At 39.9% G+C, this 21,512-nt stretch overlaps 1 protein-coding gene across 2 annotated transcripts in view; it reads right to left on the bottom strand.

The window, feature by feature from the left end:
• Window positions 1–21,512, bottom strand: part of LOC114252606 (agrin) — a 189,990-nt gene that overhangs the window by 154,890 nt on the left and 13,588 nt on the right. The gene's annotated exons all lie outside the window — the stretch shown is intronic.

Here is a 21,512-nt window from a genome sequence, read left to right as displayed (position 1 = left end):
ATATACATATTTTTTAAATGAAAATCGTGATCTTGGCTTCAAGACTCGACCGATTGCGGGATTGATTAACCCTGCAACAGATTAATTTATATAATGCGCTTTAAGAGAGGCCACCGTCGAAGTCTGTTTGAAGCCGGGCCTCATTTACACGGGTGATTTACGAGTTCACACATCGGGCCCGATCTCACTTAGCAATGATTTATGCCCAGCATCTCCCTCCGCAGAGTTAAACGCATTATCGGACCACATGCCCTATCAAGTTCGTGAGCCGTTTAAACATGCCCTAATTCTCGCCCTCTGTCTGCGACGGTGAGATATGACACAGCTTTCGGAAAAATTAACAACTTAAGCTGCCGTTCTGATAGTGTCGGCTGCGACAAAGAAAATATTCAAATAATTAAATAGTACTCAACTTTTACTACTTCAAAACGATAACAGGCTGACATTCTTGTTAAAATAATTTTAACTATCGACACTGTATTTGTTGTAGCCCTGAAATGTAGAGCAATTGAAAATTTTGTGCTACTTGGGATTTTGCAGTATATCTCAGTTTTATCCATTCTATTCACAACCGATAAATAGATGAATAACATGAGATGATAAATTAAAGCCGCCGCCCATGACACGTGAGGTCAATGTTCGGATCGTTAGGAACCTCTGGGTCTGCGGAGGGACTTCGGTTCCCTCTGTATTTTGTACCGTATGTTCCATGGGGAGTGCTCTGAGGAATTATTCGAGATGATACCGGCATCTCGTTTTTACCATCGCACCACCCGCCACCGGAGTAGAGTTCATCCATACTACCTGGAGCCACTGCGGTCATCCACAGTGCGCTTCTAGAGATCTTTTTTGCCACGCACCATCCGGCTATGGAATGAGCTCCTCTCCACGGTGTTTCCCGAGCGCTATGACATGTCCTTCTTCAAACGAGGCTTAAGGAGAGTATTAAGCGGTAGGCAGCGGCTTGGCTCTGCCCCTGGCATTGCTGAAGTCCATGGGCGACGGTAACTACTCACCATCAGGTGGGCCGTATGCTCGTCTGCCTACAAAGGCAATAAAAAAAAAATGTTCCTACTTAGTTATAACTAACGACGAAATAGCTCCACGACAAAAAAAAACATGAACATTATAACGAATATTGGAAACGGTATGTTGTGTGTTTGGTTTTCACAATTACAGTGGCGTTGAGAAATGAATGTTAGTATTTGATTTTTTAAACAGGCTCTATGACTTTTTGAAAGTTTACAGTCTATTCTATTTTTTCTTAGGTCTACGGACGAGCTCACGGTCCACCCGGTGTCGAATCCATAGACATCAACCACGTTAATATCGCCCCCACCTCAAGACATGAGGTCGAAGCTTTGATTGCACTATAAACCTGTCCGTCCCGCTGTCCACTTCCACTCTTCAAACCGCAAAGCATGACTACTTCGCAGCTGGTATTGTTAATCGATGCGGGCTTATAGGACGCTCTACCTCCCAATACAATAAACGTATTTAAGTATTAAGGCTTGAATATTTTTTTACGATATATTTTCAAGGCTCTGATTTTCGTAAAAATCATAGTTACAATCGAACACGTTCGCCTCGCTCTCAAGACGGGCGACGACATTCTAGTTTTTCTATGTATTCTCTGCTAATCCCTTTTAGTAGGCTGTGAGTTCTGTCCATGTAAAAAGTTCAACATAATAATATTAAAATTGAGACACAAAGAATTGAGAAAGAAATTTTTTTTATAATAAATTTACCGTAAGTTGAATCGAAATAACATAAATAAACGCCATTCATCATTTAAATAAAACTATAAATAAAAGCAATGAAACTACTCCTGATCACAACACTATGTGTAATAGCCGAAGCGAAGCCGATTTCGCGCGAAATATTGCATTCATTAATCTTGTCATATAGATAAATAGAGGGGGTCTCACAGAATCATTTACTTTTGCACACGAACGAACTGTTTATTATGAGAATAGTGTATTGCAATGGACGTGTTACTTTTATTTTTCATCACAACACTGGCACAAGATTGTACTGAAGATATTTTTCGAAATCGTAATGATTTATGTAAATTACAATTCCAAAAAAAAATATACACTTACTGTGACCCTGCTTATTTCTAGCCTTTGGAGGTTAACATCAAAAGAAGAACCAGACTGATATTTGTGCCAATGCAACGGAGACTTAATGACCCGTCTAATATGAAACAGCTACTAATCATCTACCAAGAACAGCTTTTTTCTAGGAAAACTATAAAATCGTCCAGATGCTTTTAAAATAATTCGCCACTAGAAAAATATGCGCTCAGCACTCTTCTGCGGCGTCATAAATAATCTGTAACAATTCGGTCGGTCGATGTTAGCCTTCAATGTACTTTTCACAATAACCACCAATAAAAAATTTGGTCCCGTGGCCTAAGATTTGTTAATGTCAACCCACCGGATGCCCTCGTTTATTCGGTCACACAACTCGTAAATAAAACTTTATTAAAACGACAGTGAATTAAACGAACAATTCCACATTACGAGTCTTCCATAAACAAAGATACTTAAAGCCAATATCAATTTATGAACGTGACTCGCTTCTCATCCATAAAACTAAATATTTGAAGAACGCAGAACGTTCGTGTAAGTGGTAAGACAATTAAAAAAAACAAGCAAAACGGGCAGAATTATTAATTTTTAAATTATATTTAACCAAAAAAATATATTTACGGCTTAATCTCGCACTGATTACATTCGTTTTATAATTTCCTGAGTTTCAAATATTTTACAGTTTTCATAGTCACGGAAGACTGAGGTCTTTTAAAGTATAAGATTCGGTGGAACCTAAAAACCAAAATAACGTCGAAAATGATGGTAAAGTTTGTTAAATTTAAGTCTACACGGTTCGGTGCTTATACCGCAAGACCTATTTCATTTGAAAAGTAATAATGCCAATACATTTTCCTGATATTTGCTTTAAATAGGAGGACTTTTTTTAAAGCTATTGAAATTTATCACAAGACGTCGTTTCTCAAGGTACACACCCGCTCATCTTGAGCAAACAGAAAGAGATGTGATATTTTTAAGCCTTCTACGAAAAAAAATCAGAATTTATAAATAAAACCACCTTCAATGTGTACGAATATTACATTGCCGCGATAAAGTTCAGAAACGAAAGACCACTAACTCGTGTGGGTGACAAATACGCCGACCCGTGCTAACCAGACTGCAACTTTGAAGCCATGCTATCCGACTTAATTAAGGGCAACTTTGAACTCGCCTCTAAATAGAATTTTTAATTAGGTTAGAACGAAGCCTTACTTCAAGAGTCTTATATAAAATGTCTTTAATACACTTTTCCAATATTCTGTTTTTTTTTCTCCTTCATTATTTCCATTTGCTCTTTTATTATTATGAGATGTTTTGAGAGCTAATGGTAGGTAGATGTGACAATCTTGGCTGTTTCCACCATGAAGCAATAATGCTTGATTCTATCAATAAACCAAATGACGAATCATTTCTTTTTTCCAAGTAAAGTTCAACGAAAAAGCATGCCGGTTGTTTATTTATTCTTTTATTACTGTAAATCTTAATTTCCACTCTCGATTAAATAGCATCGCTGAAACACCAATTCAGTTCATTAATAAAAAGCAATTACAATGAGTATCAAAAAACAATAACTGTAGCGGCTATTTTAAATTGGACGACGTAAATCCTCATAGTGTTAATTGCTTCATTCATACCACTATAAAACCACAGAGATTTCACACTCTACAATACTGATACGAGTCGGTCCAGATTAATGGGTGCTTTAAAAATATTAACTCGGTACGATGTTCTGTTGTTTTTATGATACACGATAATGCTTTTATGTGCCGTCTTGAGCGCCGCCCATTCCCCGACAATTTCATAACAGTTACGGCTTCTGTTCGAAAGATATTAAATAATATAACTTATTTTATGTAATATTTGTTTTAATCCCCTCGAAGAAGCCTCTCGTTGGACTTATGAATTCAAAGTCAAGATCTAACTATATGAATAAATTATTAATAAGCTCGGGCAGTTGTTCGGGTGATATTCTTAACCAGCACTTGACATACATCGGCAGTTATCTCGGCGGGTTAATTTTCCGGGTCAGATGGTCGAAGCGGACGGGCACAGACCGCTTGGATGAATTCAATCAGAAGCAACAACCTAAGCAATCTCAACGCCACTGAAAACGATTGCGGACAAGTGTGTATTGAGTTGACCGCTACCCGAACATCAACAAGGGCCCTCACCTGCCGATAAAGCCAAGACCAGAATATCTACTCCAACAAATTGAAATTCAATTTTGTCAACTTTAAACTCTGAAGCAAACTGTATGTGAATACTCTATGTGAAGAAGAGTGAAGTACTTGTTAAGCTTTAATATATAGAAAGGCGCTCGTAAAATGTAACAAGAATATGCGAAATCAGCGCTGTAGTTTTGTTTTGTGTCGACTAACCCGCTGGTCTGCACTCATAATAAAGTGATGCTGTGAATACAAGTGGTGGCCACCGTTTTACTCCAAGCTGCGGGCAACAGTTTAAGTGAAACAGACAGCGAACCACTTAACCTTCGTCTCGTATTTAAAGGGAAGGCAATTCGTTGAACTCCGCCTGTGGCTCGTAAGTGTGATCATTTGATGTAAAACAACCGATCTAATAGAATAAGTCTTAGTAAACAAAATAAATCACTGATTTAGCATTAGTATTCGTTTAATTTTAATCACAAGTTTTGAGTGGGACAAATTAAAATTACTTTAACATTAACCTGACCTTTATAATTTGTTTATATCATTCCCGGCACTTCTAATGCTTTAGTTTATGTTAACCGAGTTATTCAACCGACTTATTTGTTGCTAAATTACTAATAGTATAATAACAGTGGTAAGCCCGTACAGGTAGCTGCCTCCACCCAGTCTATTTCTGACGCAAAACAGCCTCATGTGTTCTGGTTGAATCATCGACCTCACGGCTTAAGGTGGTGTTTACAACATGCGTCACGGCTTTTCGAATATTTTACGCGAAACGCGTGGTTATTTGGCGGAAGTAAAGATATGACGGTGGTATGGTACTTATAAGATTCGTTTAATATAGGTGAACACCTAAAAATATTTCTTAAAAGAGAATCTATTATAATTTTAAATTAAATCAATTATAGGAATTTCACTCTAGTAATATTCAAAGTTCTACGATGTTCGTGAGTAATAATTGAAGAGCTAATGGTAATGGATACCCTTAAGTGTCATCGTGCTATCCAGACGAGACGTCTCCCGATAAATCGACTCAATTATTTTGCTTAGAAAGCGTTCATTTGTCACTGATCTTAATATGAGATTCATTCAGTCAATCGGAGCGTGCCCGCAATATTATGACTTTTTACATTTATATTATTACGGTATCGACTACATCATGTGCCATATCGATTTGTCAACTTTAAGAATCGCATGATTCATTAAAACTTATGACATGATTCAGCTTAGTAAAGTTAAATATGTAAGTAGATAACGATACAGAAAGAAACGCCGACGATATTCGTTAAGACGTAACTTTGACTTTGCTCATCATACAAAGAAAAATTAAACAAAATGGAAAATAAACTTCAAGAGACGTAAACAATAATGAAAGTGTTCGTTTAATTAGGAAACATTAAGAAATTTTATGAACCGTATGAAAGTTTGACTTTAATGATTCCTATCAAGTTTCGAGATAATTCACACAGCGTAAATCTTTGAAACGCACACAGATTAGTTACGTAAGTTCACGAGAAAAATGCTTGATATTTTTTTTTAAAGCTATAAAGAATTGTTAGAAGCAGTAAAACGTAAAACCCTATCCAGTTCAATAAAAATATGTTAGTGTATATTTGCCTCACAGTGAGCGACCACCTACGTTATGGGTTTACGATTGTATTCGTGACAGACTGGCTCTATATTCCGCCAGTAATGGGAAGAAACATAATACATTCGACCATAACAACGGAATGATGCAACCTTGTAAATTTGGCACGACACGGATTTCCGGTGTTGGGAAATGACTATTACCGATTTGGACGGAAAATTGAATATTAGTAAATAATACGTGAATTGATGTAGATATATTTGTTACTTTGTATTTGGATTTGTATTTAACTACTACAAAACTCCAACATCAACTTACTTTTTTATTGCGCTTTCGTGATTTTCTAGCCACTAGGCTCGACTCAAACGTTTGTTCCGAATGCTGAATCGCAATAGCCGCGTTTACTTTTTACTACGAATAGACCACCAGGTTAACCTGAAGGATTTTCTTTTTCCTTTTTATCCTTCTTCTTTCCTAGCTTCTTATTTTATATAGCCTACAACAGCTCGACTCCGTCCTTTTGACAGCAGCTTTCTCTGCGTTTCATACCAGCACATTGCGAGAGCCAAACAGCTTTCACTAACGATATGATAACATAAAATAAGGCTACAATGAAAGTAAAATGTGCTTCAAAAGGAGTCTAATTAAGAATTAAAAAATAAATGTCCCAATCAGAGTATAGTACGAGTAATGGAGCGTTATGATCCTTGATAAATGTACAAAAATTTCACCTTAAATTGACAACTTTAACAATTTCATTTTGCGGTAGGCAGCGGCTTGGCTCTACCCCTGGAATTGCTGAAGTCCATGGGCGACGGTAACCATTCACCATCAGGTTCCACTTGATGGTTCCACCTGATGGTGAGTGGTTACCATATGCTCGTCTGCCGACAAGGCAATAAAAAAATAGTATCAAAAAACTTACGATTAAAACATTCGTTAGGTAGGTACGTAGATAGATAAATACAGGTCTAGCTAATAAAGGCATGTTAAAAAGAGCTTCTGGCCTACCTGATATTATTTTTTTGGGATGAAAGGATCGCTGGTGGCTCAGAAGCCTTTCCGGCTTCAACAGGATAGACGGGCGAATACCTCAGCCAGGAGCGGTGGGCCTTGCTCACAACTGCCCTAACGCCTCCAAAGAAGATCCTACAGCTTAATGGCAGCTGCTTGCAATTTTTTTAACGAATTTTGATGCAAAACCGGCCTATCCATAGTTTCACCCATAGATAACAGATGACTTTGTAAGCATTATTTTTGCACGTATTTTGCCTACTCAAATACAAATTCATGAAAACTTAAATCTCATTGCTCCATAATAAGTATGGTAAGCTTAGGCCACTTTTGCGCTGACGGCCTCATATAAACCCTTAACAGGAATTCATTTGTCCACATTGAGATATAAATTACCATTCAAGTCTCAATTGTATTATCATAAAGATATTTTCTACCTTACTTATATATTTTAATACACTAGAATATTTAAAAGCCATTGCCTCAAAACTATTTTGAAAAATCGAATACTTCCAACAATCATAACTCGTTCGTATTAAATCGCTAATGAGTCTGCGGCTTGTCATACGAATTGGATATGACTTCATTAAGTAAAGGCCAAATAATAACGGCAGTTAAGCCGCTCGCATCAAATAGAATAACTGACAGTAGTGGTAATTCGTTCGCATAACGACCGGCTTCTGGCCAGTTCACGGGGTGGCTTTAAGCTAACTAATTTGGTTAATGTCAGTGATGGAAATTTGTGCCAGGAACGTTTTCGCCGGAGCTAATATATGGAACTGACTTGTCGGATTTTAGTCGGTAATGGGTTTCAACGTTTTGTAGGTTACATTCATTAATCTTGTCTAGTTATATAAGAGAAAGCAATTAAGTCCACACTATCTTACGTTATCAATGTTAGTTTTTCATTATGTTGATAATAATTGTAATCGCTTCTATATATTTTTTTGATATGTACTGCATGATTAATGCTAAAAATTGTTTTACACGTATGTTAATTAATATCCCTAAAGATTTTGGCCGTTAGAAAACATAATTGAGGGAATCTCAAGTATCAAAGTGGGTAGCGGCATTCAGTTTGTGATGTCTGGGACTAAACACAAAACGGTTCGCGATTTCGCTCACCGAACTAATGCAATAAAAACATTATTTTTGCTTTAAAATTTTACTTACAATACATTGCACGTTTATTTATCGACAGTATCGATTTAAATACATATTTAATTCATATGTTCAAACTACATATTATATTTACAAATTAAGTATACAAATGAGATGAAAAAAAAACTCACGCAGAAATACGGAAGATGGTTAACTATGATTGCCCATAGACATTTACAAAATAAATGCCGCCAAACACCTTGAGATATGAGTTCTAAAGTCTCAGTTTTTACAATACAATGGCTGCCCCACACTTCAAACGGAAACGCATTACCGCTTCACAGTGGAAACAGACAGGGTGGTAGTATCTACCCGTGTGGACTCACCTGACGTCCTACCCTCAGTAGTACTTTAGTGGTATCATACAAAAAAACTATCCAGAAGGGACTACAAGAATACTAAAAACCGTCCAGTCAAACGCACTAACGAAAGATTAAAACTATAATGTGTATTTAGCTTATGAGGCATGTATTTAAGAAGATTAATATAACAAATTCATTTTGAAAATATTTCTCATTCCGAGCAAACGGATTTATGCATCGACTTTTTCGCTCTCAAAATCATGAAAGTCATCTCAATAATGGCTGATGTTTGCTCGCACTCATTTCTAACTGTATTTAACAACTCAAATATGTTAATTACACAGTAAAGCGCATCGGAATACGAATATTGATTGATTGTACGGGCTTGCTCCTGCTATCCGTGTCAAGAGGAAAAACTGGATTTCAGAATACATCATAATATTTTACGCGCCAGTTCTTTACGATACATAGATAAATGCCAACAAATCGGCCTTTTCGCAACATCGTTTGCATTTCCACTTTTCCAATGTAAAAAAGGAAGTATTATCATTGCTCTAATTCTAAAACTAAGCTTCTTCTGTTGCTCCCCAAAATTCGTATATTAAGGAGCCAGGGTTACATACCTATGCAAAAAAAGTGTAAGTGGCAAGATAATCAACCTTACTGGTGGTAGGACCTCTTGAGAGTCCGCGCGGGTAGGTAAAACCGCCCTGCCTATTTCTGCCGTGAAGCAGATGTAATGCGTTTCGGTTTGAAGGGTGGGGCAGCCGTTGTAACTATACTTGAGACTTTAGAACTTATATCTCAAGGTGGGTGGCGCATTTTCGTTCTAGATGTCTATGGGCTCCAGTAACCACTTAACACCAAGTGGGCTGTGAGGTCGTCCAACCATCTAAGCAATATTTTTTTTATTATTAAATATCTTCATATGTCTAACATTTCAAAAAAGGTAGGGGATTTACACTACCTTAACCACTTAACATTAGATTGGTCGGTGAATTAACAACAAGAACACAAATTGTTAACATAGGTACATCGTCTTTTCGCATTAAAAGGGTACAATTTCCAAAAACATTCGAAATTGAGTTAATATTCGGAATCATTTCGGAATTTGGTATCACCAGTATTTTTCTTATAAATACTGTCAAAAGAGCGTAGTTTAATTTTAGTGTTTTTTTTTTTATTTCCCTATGTTTTGACTACTATTAACAAAATTAATACATAATTTTATCTTACTTTAAAAGACAGATAATGTAACTGGTAAAAACTAAAAAATAAATGTTGTAAAAAATAAAAGTAAAACACTCTCCTGTAGAATTTAGCAAGTTTTGAGATTATACAGTTTTAATGCGAGAAGACGACATGTGACATAATCACGAATACGAGCCTTCAAGCCGCAAGGTACACTTCAAATTCGTTTTTTGAAACACAACTTCGGGCATTGTTCAACCCTATTGTGCTCCTGTCAACGAACAGCCGAATCGCGGGCGCTTCAATCTTACGAAGAAATTCCGATAAGCCAAATGCAATTGTAACCCCATTCCATTAGTCGAAGTTCAATTACCGAGGCAAAAGGGGCCGTGAGTGCGACACTGGTTATTTGTTTCTCACGGTCACACCCGCCCACCGCACTACGTTCAGGCTTTTGTGCAAACGAGGAGTCTGCTTGTAAAACCTGTAATCCACCTAGCCGTAGACTGTTTGCTCTTGTTATATTTTAAGTCAACGATGCACTAGAGTGGCCCTCTCGAGCAATTTAGCCTCGAGATTTTTGTTTTTGTTTTCTTGGAATCCCATCTTGTATAATCGGTGTAAAGAATATTTCTTCTTGTCCTTATCGTCTGCCTGGCGTCAATCTACCTCGGGTTGTAGTGTCCTTGTTCTGATATAGAAATCGGGATTACGGATTACTCCGAGGGTATATCTTAATTAGGACACATACAAGTACATTGAGATCTCGACGAGAGGTCTCAATTTAATGGTTCGCTACTTTCGTATGCTTTATTTCATTACACATGACAGCTGCACAACAAATATATCCCCCTTTCTGCCGTGAAGCAGTAATGCGTTTCGGTTTGAAGGGTGGGGCAGCCGTTGTAACTATACTTGAGACCTTAAAACTTGTATCTCAAGGTGGATGGCGCATTTACGTTGTGAATGTCTATGGGCTCCAGTAACCACTTAACACCAGTTGGGCTGTGAGCTCGTCCACTCATCTAAGCAATAAAAAAAAATATAATAATAACCGTGCAGACTCAACATTATCAAACATGAATCGGTCATAAGTAAAAACCTTCGCTTTACAGTTGACTAACCTCCGCGTTGACCATCTCCATGTGAAGCAACATCGTCCATTACCACTATTGACACGTAATAAACGAGCCAATTGAAAATGCACAAGAGACCCGAATATAAAATGAAGTCATTACTATGTTTGACCTTGGTTTGCGTGTCGTCTGTGATCTCCGTAAGAGGACAACCACTTAGACCCACACTAAAGCATATTAATAAATTATGTTCCATCGCCAGAAGCCGTTAATGCATTCTTTAAGCACTTAAGTGAACAGTAATGATCATTCAATATAAATTCTGAATGACATCGTGAATAAAAATACCGAACGAAAGCGTTTCGAGACAATTCTCTGAAAAATCTTTTATACCAAAGAAATTCTTCTGAAGAACACTTTTAAGATGTCGGTATTTTATTTCAAAGTACTAGGTCACAATGCGGGTATTTACAAAGAACCACTGGAACGTTTTTTTAAGGTTAAAAATCCTTTGAAATCTCTTCGTGTCTTTTATTTTAAGTACATAATATAAAAACTATTCGACTTTATTACATTGCTGTCTTTAGTTTAGCTAAATTGCTATTGATCTAGTTTAAAAACTTATCGTGAATAAAAAGATTAGTTTTCAGCTCACCTAGTATTAATCAGTTACCGGACCCTTTGAATTCAAACAAATACGGAGAGTACTTAATAGTAGGCAGCGGCTTGGCTCTGCCCCTGGCATTGCTGAGGTCCATGAGCGACTGTGACCACTTACCATCAGGTGGGCTGTATGCTCGTCTGCCTACAAAGGCAAACAAAAAATATACAAAAATACACAGTACCATGGCTTATCCCCTTGCTTATCACCAATGACTACAGCAATATTTTATTTTGACGTTCTGATGTCTATGTGTTCCCACAAGCATTTAATACTAACACAGCCATAAGCTCGCCTACCATAAAAACCAATAAAATGTGTCCAGCTACAAAATATATTAGTGGTGACGTTGTTGGTGCAACTTAATGAAATAATAAATAAATGTAATAAATCAAGTGTGTTTATAATATTACAGGTAGTTTTACTTTTGAAGGCAGGCAAGCAAACAATCCCCTTGAAAGTAAGAGGCCACTGTCACTTATCGTCTTCAAAAGCCCCAAAAATTCAGTCAAGCCGCTGTCATGTCTTACTTGTAACATTACAAAAGATAAAATAAAACGCAATGACAACATTGGAGACATCTTCAATGTTGATTGTAACAGTTTGTTATATCATGATTCTAATCTTTTGATAAAACTTATTTCAATGTCAGGAGATAATCAATACGAATATTTTTAAAAGAAACTCCTTTAACTAAAACCTAAAACTAAATTATTTTATTATAAATAATTATTATCTTTAGGAACAATAGAACGGATTTGATTTAACGTCAGTACATAACACGCTTCATTAGATCGAGGTATTTGTTAGCAGAACCAATATCGTCTTAATGTCTGCGGAGGCTGCGGGGTAATTATGACGTCAGTATCTCGCACACCCTTGTTGTCGGTTTCCTATATTTAATCTAGTATTGCTGTTTATCTTTTTATAACAAACGAATACACATATTGTAATTTTGGGTTGTTTACGAGTACATGAAATTCACGAAAGTATTCATTGAAACAACGACATTGAAAAGTTTTCAGGATTTTTTTTATTGCCTAGATATGTGGACGAGCTCACAGCCCACCTGGTGTTAAGTGGTTACTGGAACCCATAGACATCTACAACGTAAATGCGCCACACACCTTGAGATATAAGTTCTAAGGTCTCAGTATAGTTACAACGGTGCGATGGTAAAAGCGAAATGCTGGTATCATCTCGAACAATTCCTCAGAGCACTCCCCATGGAACATACGGTATAAAATACAGAGGGAACCGAAGTCCCTCCGCAGACCCAGAGGCTCCAAACGATCCGAGAGAATGGGATTATCGACAATCCGAACGGCCCTCCTCTGTATGGAGTCAAATGGAAGAAGCTGGTATTTGGGAGCCCCGGCCCAGAGATGGGAGCAGTACTCCATGCGAGGCCGGACTTGTGCTTTATAAAGCAAAAGTCTTTGTCCAGGCGTGAAGTACCGCTTCGCTCTGTTGAGGACTCCCAGCATTTTGGACGCCAACTTGGCTTTGCCTTCCAAATGACTCCGAAACTGGACATCGCTCGACCCCAAGTATCCCGATACTCTCGGAAGGTTGCAGGGACACTCCTTGGAATTGCGGCGCCATGACAAAGGGGTCCTTCTTCGCAGTGAACGCGCAAACTTGTGTCTTTATCGGGTTGAATTGAACCAAGTTCAATTCACCCCATTCGGAGACTCGCCCCAGAGAGTTCTCCACTTCAGACACAAGTTTTGATCGTCTCTCTTGCACCACGCTCCGAGAGAGACTCTGATGGCCGATATATCGCGCATCCCCCGTGCTGTCATCCGCATAGCAATGCATGCCATCAATAGACAGCATGTCATTGATATACATGTAATGTAACATGTATATATGTATGCATGTATACATGTGTAGTGTAACTATGTATTATTATTATTATTATTGTATAAGTTTGACTTTGTTTATAATAACTTTGAAATTATATTAGATGTAGAATTATTATATTTAAAAATTATGTTGATTTTTAATATTGTCTGTTTTTTGGGACAAACATTCTTTGTATATAGTCAGCAATGACGCACCGTGCGCAAGCGCTACGGGTGGCCCCCGCGCGCACTTCACCAGCAGTCCGTAAACTGCCTTGCCGTCGGATACTCGCATGATTTTACCTGCTAACCCGCTTCGCAGTGCTTGCGCATAGTCTTGCGTAATTTTAGCTTATAGTTGAAGTCTGTTTATTGTTATTATTGTTGTTTCCTCTTCCCCTTCTATGTGTTTGTTCTTAATATAATATTATAAGACAATAAAACTGAAAGTGTTTTTAAAAACTGTGCGGGTGGTTTAATTTGACTAACACTTCATTGGTGACCTCTCATACAGAACGCAATATGAGTGTGGAAAAAACAATTGCAAGTGGCAGTAGTGACCTTGGTCGTGTGGGTGTAAGGGTACCACCGTTCTACCCGGATAAACCTGCGCTCTGGTTTGCACAGCTGGAGAGCCAGTTCCTGTTGTCGAGCATAACCGCTGACTCGACAAAATTTCACTATACCTGCAGCCAGTTGGATGAAGCCTACGCCTCGACAGTGGAGGATATCATCACCAATCCTCCAGCCAGTGGGAAGTACGAGCGATTAAAGTCGGAGTTGATTAACCGTCTTTCCAAGTCCCGTGAAAAGAAAGTCCAACAACTCCTGCATCACGAGGAACTCGGTGATAGAAAACCCTCGCAATTCCTGCGACATCTAAGGGACCTCGCCGGGGCAGACGTACCAGAAGACTTCGTGCGCACCATTTGGGTTAGTCGTCTACCCTCAAATACCCAGGCTATTGTAGCATCGCAGTGCAACGCCTCGCTCGAAGACGTGTCGCAGTTGGCAGATAAAGTGCACGACGTAGTATCCAACAGCCCACAAGTAGCAGCAGTGGGAGTACCCGAAAGCAGTGCCGTTAACGCTCAGATAGCGGAACTCACCCGCCAGGTACAGGTACTGTCAACAAAGTTAGACAGGATGTCACGCTCAAGGCAGAGATCAAACTCCTTTCATCGGAACCACACACGCGCTTCCAGGTCCAGGACCAGGTCTGACTCAAACTACAGAAAATTCCCGTTATGTTGGTACCACTCAAAATTTGGAAATCGGGCTAAGACATGTGTGAAACCTTGTGATTTTTCGGGAAACGCAGCGGGCATTCGGTAGTAGCGACCACCGACTGTCCAGGTATTGGTCGCTTATTCGTTACAGACCAACGTACTAAAATGCAATTTTTAGTGGATACAGGTAGTGACTTATGTGTATTTCCGAGAAAGTTTTTAAAAGACAACCGTCAAAAAACAAAATATGATCTTTGTGCAGCAAACGGTACAATTATTAATACCTACGGCTATGCTCACTTAGTTCTTAACCTAGGGTTGCGCCGCGACTTTGCTTGGCGATTTATTGTAGCGGATGTCACAAGGGCTATAATAGGTGTTGATTTTTTATCTTTTTATAATTTAATTGTTGATGTTCGCAGGCAACGCTTAATCGACGCTGAAACTTCACTTGCGACCGCGGCTTCGCTCGATCATTCTCATGAGGACATTTCTTCGGTGCGGGTTGTATCAGGTGATTCTGTTTATCATTCTATACTAGCACACTACCCTGACATCACTCGCCCATCAGGCATACACAGTACACCGAAACATGACACTGTACACTATATTCGCACCACACCTGGACCACCGATTGCAAGCACACCACGTAGACTGGCACCGGACAAATTAAAAATTGCAAAGGCCGAATTTGAGACTATGCTGCAAAATGGTACTTGTCGACCGTCATTATCACCATGGTCTTCACCACTACACCTAGCTCCTAAAAAAGATAATGGCTGGCGCCCCTGCGGGGATTATAGGATGCTCAATGCACGCACCATACCAGACCAATACCCCATACGCCATATTCATGATTTCAGTCATAGTCTCGCTGGTTGCAAAGTATTTTCATCGTTGGATTTAGTGAGAGCTTACAATCAAGTGCCCGTCCACCAGGACGATATCGCGAAAACTGCCATCACAACGCCGTTCGGTCTTTACGAATTCCCATACATGACGTTTGGATTACGTAATGCCGGACAAACGTTTCAGCGTTTTGTTGATGAAATGCTTCGGGGTCTAGATTTTACGTACGCCTATATCGACGATCTTTTAATATTTTCCAAGGATGAAGAGGCTCATAAAAAGCACCTGCACCAACTGTTCTCCAGGCTTCAAAAATATGGCATAGTTATCAACACAGGAAAGTGTGTGTTCGGTGTCCCAAAGGTTACATTTTTAGGTTACAGCATTTCTGCTGAGGGCACTAAACCTCTTCCCTCAAAGGTGGAAGCCATTAAGACTTTCCCTCTACCAAAAACGGTCAGAGAGCTCAGGCGGTTCCTAGGGATGGTAAACTTTTACCGCAGATTTATCCCTGAAGCTGCAGTCCATCAAGCGCCTCTGAATCTCCTCCTGACCGGCTCCGTCAAAGGGTCTCATCCCGTTAATTTCGGAGACAGGGAACATCAAGCCTTTGAAGCCTGCAAAGAAAGCTTATGCAAGGCCGCCATGCTAGCACATCCGGAATGTAACGCAAAGCTCGCGTTAGTTACGGATGCCTCTGATTCGGCAATAGGGGCAGTCCTCCAGCAGCAAAAGGAAAATTCGTGGCAGCCGTTGGCATTCTTTTCACGAAAGTTGAGTTCCACACAGCTCAAGTATTCCCCTTACGACCGTGAACTCTTAGCCATTTATGAGAGTGTGAAATATTTTCGTCACATGGTGGAGGCCCGAGATTTTACCATCTTTACGGACCACAAGCCATTGACGTATGCTTTTCACTCTCGTAAAGAAAACTGCTCACCACGCCAATTCCGACACCTTGATTTTGTCTCGCAGTTTACCACAGACATACGCCACATCTCAGGGAAAGACAATGTTGTTGCCGACACGTTATCCCGAATCGAAGAGATCGTGCAACCCATTGACCTTGAGCAAGTAGCAAAGGCTCAGCAAGGAGACAACGAGGTAAAAGACCTTTTGGAGGATAACTCTTCCCTTTGCCTCAGAAAGGTGAAGCTACCTGGGTCACGCACAGAATTATACTGTGATGTGGGTGAGACAGTACAGAGACCTTTCATTCCGAAGCAGTTTCGACGACAAGTCTTTCAGAGTCTACACTCACTCAGTCACCCTGGCGCCAATGCGACGGCGAAACTAGTTTCTGAGCGATACGTGTGGCCTGGAGTTCGAAAAGACTGCAGAGAGTGGGTACGTACCTGCTTAGCTTGCCAGCGCTCTAAAGTTACACGTCACGTTTATTCGCCCATCGCTGCCTTCAAAGTACCACGAGCTAGGTTCACATTCGTCCATATAGACTTAATCGGTCCATTACCGGTTTCACACGGCAATAAATATTGTCTTACAGCCATTGATAGATTTACGCGATGGCCTGAGGCAATACCCTTGCCAGACATAAGTGCCGAAACTGTTGCAAAAGCACTAATTAGCGGATGGATATCGCGGTTCGGCTGCCCAACGGACATTATTTCTGACCGTGGCAGTCAGTTTCAATCGGAGCTGTTCAAAAATTTGTCACAACTGTCCGGATTTCAACACCGACGGACCACTGCTTATCATCCCCAAAGCAATGGACTCGTGGAGCGATTCCACAGACAGCTTAAAGCTGCTATTATATGTCATGCCAACGACAGTTGGGTTGAATCGCTTCCACTTGTTTTGCTAGGGATCCGTAGTGCAGTTAAAGACGACCTCCGAGCATCATCTGCAGAACTTTTATATGGAGAAGCGCTACGTTTACCAGGAGAATTTTTTAACCCCGAAGTAAGCGATACCGTCAACGTAACAGATTACATGGCACGACTTCGCAAGTTTGTTAAAGACCTACGACCCACACCAGCCTCTCGTCACGGCGGTAAGCGTACATTCATCTTTAAGGACTTAGCAACAGCATCCCATATATTTTTGAGGGATGATACATTGGGAGGTTCGCTTAAACAAGCATATTCTGGACCTCATGAAGTCTTACAGCGTGGTGACAAAGTGTTTAGAATAATCCTAAACGGTAAAAACGTCGCAGTATCTATCGACCGCATCAAGCCGGCCTACATACTGCACGATTCAGATACCACACATACACCATCACCCACACATACATACACTCACACAGATTCACCTGATACTACAGACCCAGTTGTCCTCGATGCCGATGAAGGTGTCATCAGGAGAACTAGATCAGGGCGTAGAGTGAAGTTTCCGCAATATTATCGCCCGTAACCCGGTCTCTGGAGGGGGGTGATGTAGTGTAACTATGTATTATTATTATTATTATTGTATAAGTTTGACTTTGTTTATAATAACTTTGAAATTATATTAGATGTAGAATTATTATATTTAAAAATTATGTTGATTTTTAATATTGTCTGTTTTTTGGGACAAACATTCTTTGTATATAGTCAGCAATGACGCACCGTGCGCAAGCGCTACGGGTGGCCCCCGCGCGCACTTCACCAGCAGTCCGTAAACTGCCTTGCCGTCGGATACTCGCATGATTTTACCTGCTAACCCGCTTCGCAGTGCTTGCGCATAGTCTTGCGTAATTTTAGCTTATAGTTGAAGTCTGTTTATTGTTATTATTGTTGTTTCCTCTTCCCCTTCTATGTGTTTGTTCTTAATATAATATTATAAGACAATAAAACTGAAAGTGTTTTTAAAAACTGTGCGGGTGGTTTAATTTGACTAACACTTCACATGTAACTCGATGGGTCCGACCGGTCACCCTTCTTGAGGATAGGGTGAACGTGGGCGGTCTTCCATGAAGACGGAACCCTGTTAGTGCAATAAGAGAGGCGATACAAACGCGTTAGCGCAGGTTTCAGCTCAGAGGCGCACCACTCGACTTATGGACGTCCAGGAGTCGGAGCTCCCGCCTGACTGCACACTGTGTGAAGCAGATATCCGGCAGGGAGCTATCACACCGGGGGATGTTCGGTGGTGTGGCACCCCCGTCGTCCACAATCGAGTTCGAGGCAAAGAGTTTGACCAGAAGGTCAGCCTTCTCTTTCGCGCTGTGGGCCAGATTGTCATCGGACTTGCGCAGTGGTGGGAGACTTGACCTGCAAAAGTTTCCTTCTGCAGCTTTGGCGAGCGACCAAAAAGCACGGCTCCCGGAGGGATAGCTTTTCAATCGCTCGCCAACTCTAGCAACGTGCTCCGACTTCGCCTTGGCAATTACCTTCTTGTAGGACCTGGAAGCGGCGTTATATTTCCGCCTTTCCCCTGAGATGTTAGGATCCCGACGTCTCCTGGCATTATCCCATGCCACGTATGCGGACCGCTTGAGGTATGCAGCATCCCTGCTGGCATTGTTATACCAGGGTCTGCTGCGACCCCCAACGGGCACTTCAGAGGAGGGAATAAACAATTCCATCCCCTGGAGCACCACGTCTTCAAGACGGTCCGCACAGACGTCAGGATCAGCAGAGGAAAAGCAGAACCGCCCCCATGGGTAGGATGCGTAAAATTCACGCAATCCTTCCCAATCTGCTGACATATACCGCCAAACTCTTCGATACCCGGTCGTCGTTCGACGATCAGGACGAGAGAGTGGTACGGCAGCACGAATAAGGCAGTGATCAGACGATCCAAGCGGAGCGTCGACCACCACACTGTATCCGGCCGGATCTGTGGTCAGCAGAAGGTCTAACAAAGAAGGCTCGTGCCCCTCGATATCTAGGACACGGGTGGGCTGTGTCACCAGCTGGGAGAAGCCGTAGGCCAAGGCGAAATCGTAGGCAGCCCGACCCGGGAGGTCAGTGGTTCTGGACCCCAACCACTCTTGGTGGTGAGCGTTAAAGTCTCCAAGAACCACCACCTCCGCAGATGGGTACTGCTCAAGCACGCGGTTAGTCCCCTCTTGCACATGCTCAAACAGAGCTGAACCTGCATCACTGCTGTGGGACCTGTACAGGCACGCGTAGATTCGGCTACGGCCCCCGTGATCCACGCGCAGCCACAAGAGGGACAGGTCCCGTTGTTCGAGGCCCCGAAGACGGCGACAACAGACATCAGCCCGGACGAATACGCACACCGGCTTTTCGCTAAGACTACACTATAGAAAAATATTAATAAAGACAAACAATATTTAATTTAATCTCAATTTGACCACAGATACTTTATAGGTCTATGACCACAGACGCCTAGACGTCAAGAACAAAAGTTTGACAATAAATAAATAGTATGCATGTGTGTGTGCGTCAAATACATGGTAGTGTGTGTAATATTTTTTTTATTGATTTAATGTATTTTTAGGCATATTTAAAATAATATTAACATTCTGCACTCCTTCTCTATATTCTCTATAAGTGTGGGAAATTTCATACTCCTGCGTCTGCGTAATTTTCGTAAAAAGGGATACAAAGTTTTTCCTTCACGTATTAATATATAGATTTTATTATTATTAAAGTGAGAAAGAGCTAGAATTATTAACTCTTGAGTAGGTTTCGCTTGCTCCACGTTACGCCTGCACTAGCTGAAAAAAGAACATGTCATTCAGGATACATTTTTTTGTGGAAATTAAGATTTGCTTTAAAAAATCTTATATATACGCCTATAGGAACTATTGTGTCTTAGACAAACCTAATTAAAATTACAAGATATTACTTATATTACACATGCATAAACATAAGTAACAATTAAAAATAACAAATTAAAGAAATTATATTACAGTTATTTGGCATAACATAATTATTTAGCAACTCAATAGTCACAAAATTTATTTATCTACTGAAACATCACATTCGCACAAAAATAATGCGTACCTTTGTCTCAAATCTAGATACACAATCTTAACAATGAAACAAATATTTTGTTACGTCGCGTCGGCGTGCGCAATTCGTCACGCGCTTAAAAGCACTGATCTATTTTGCAAAACGTGACAAAAGAATTATAAGCTTTAATCGAAAAGTATTATCGTGCATTTTTTTCACCCTTCACTTTTGTGCCGCCAATCTATATTTTCTCTATTTATTATCAGTTGAGCTGGAATATACCGCTTTTATCTTTGGTTCATTATTGCACGATCATTATTATTATTACTAGTTTTAAGATACTCCTGTAAAAAACTCTCCACGAGACAGGCAGTGCCTAGTGTGGAGAGTTTTTAGCAAACTGTTATGTGTAAATGTTTTCAAGGTTAATAAATAAATTTTTATTATTATTATTATATTTTACTCGTTATACATTAAACAACACACAAACAACACTTTTTCAAACACAAACAAACAAAAAACATTGATTTTACAAATCAGGACATAATGTTTAAGGCACTGGACTCATGACGTCTCCATGAACTGTCTTATCACTAGGGGGTCGTTTCATTAAGCCGACCCGGACCACATTAAACATAACGACTCAAACACAAGAGGACGTGTGCATTAAATGGTTTATTTAGTGAAATAAAAAACAAAACTAACATCTATCTGGAATGGTTCTCAAAGAACAGGTAGTAGACTTAAATTTTATATTTTAACCTTCCTCGTATAGTACTTAACTTTTTATTTTGTTAATAGATTATTTTTTTAAATACGCAATTCTAATATGCCTGTGCCCATACACCCATTTTGTTTTAGTGCAATAAATAGATTTTATACAGAGCTCCATGTACATAATATCTCGATGCAGAGCTCAGAAAAAAAAAATACCAGTGGTAGGAAATAACAAAGGGAAAATCTTTCACCGATAGAATGTCTTGATTTGATAGCTTGATGGTAGGAATGTTGTTGTTTGGAACATGTCTATATGTCTACAAGGTATTCTTAAAATTGTCGTAAGCGGGTTTAATATGTTATAATCTGCAGTTGTTCCCACTACTCTGCTTAGTTAACCCAAAAGTAATCACGCGTCCAGATCGTTGCATGGTTAATGCAAAAATATGACTATGATATGAGTAGATGCAGTCATCTGATTTTATTAGATCTTGTTATAACGCGAATGCCGCTACCTACCCTACAACGCGATGTCAAAGCTACTATTGCATTCCATTGCGGCTTAAAAATACAGGAGCAGATTTCCACTGCAGCTCAGATGCTCATCTATGGCAGTTAAGAAAAACAACAAACAGTAATGCTCAAATTGGACAAACATGTTTCCCATTCAATTTACCTACAGGAGCCTTACAGAACGTACGTTTTCTTCATTCGAATTGAGGTCCCCTTGGATATTTATGTTATACATAAT

The sequence above is a fragment of the Bombyx mandarina genome, chromosome 05, assembly GCF_030267445.1.
Source record: "Bombyx mandarina strain Sakado chromosome 05, ASM3026744v2".
Taxonomy (NCBI): Eukaryota; Metazoa; Arthropoda; class Insecta; order Lepidoptera; family Bombycidae; genus Bombyx; species Bombyx mandarina.
The sequence above is the reverse complement of the archived record's forward strand: the minus strand, read 5'-3'. Positions and strand labels throughout refer to the sequence as shown.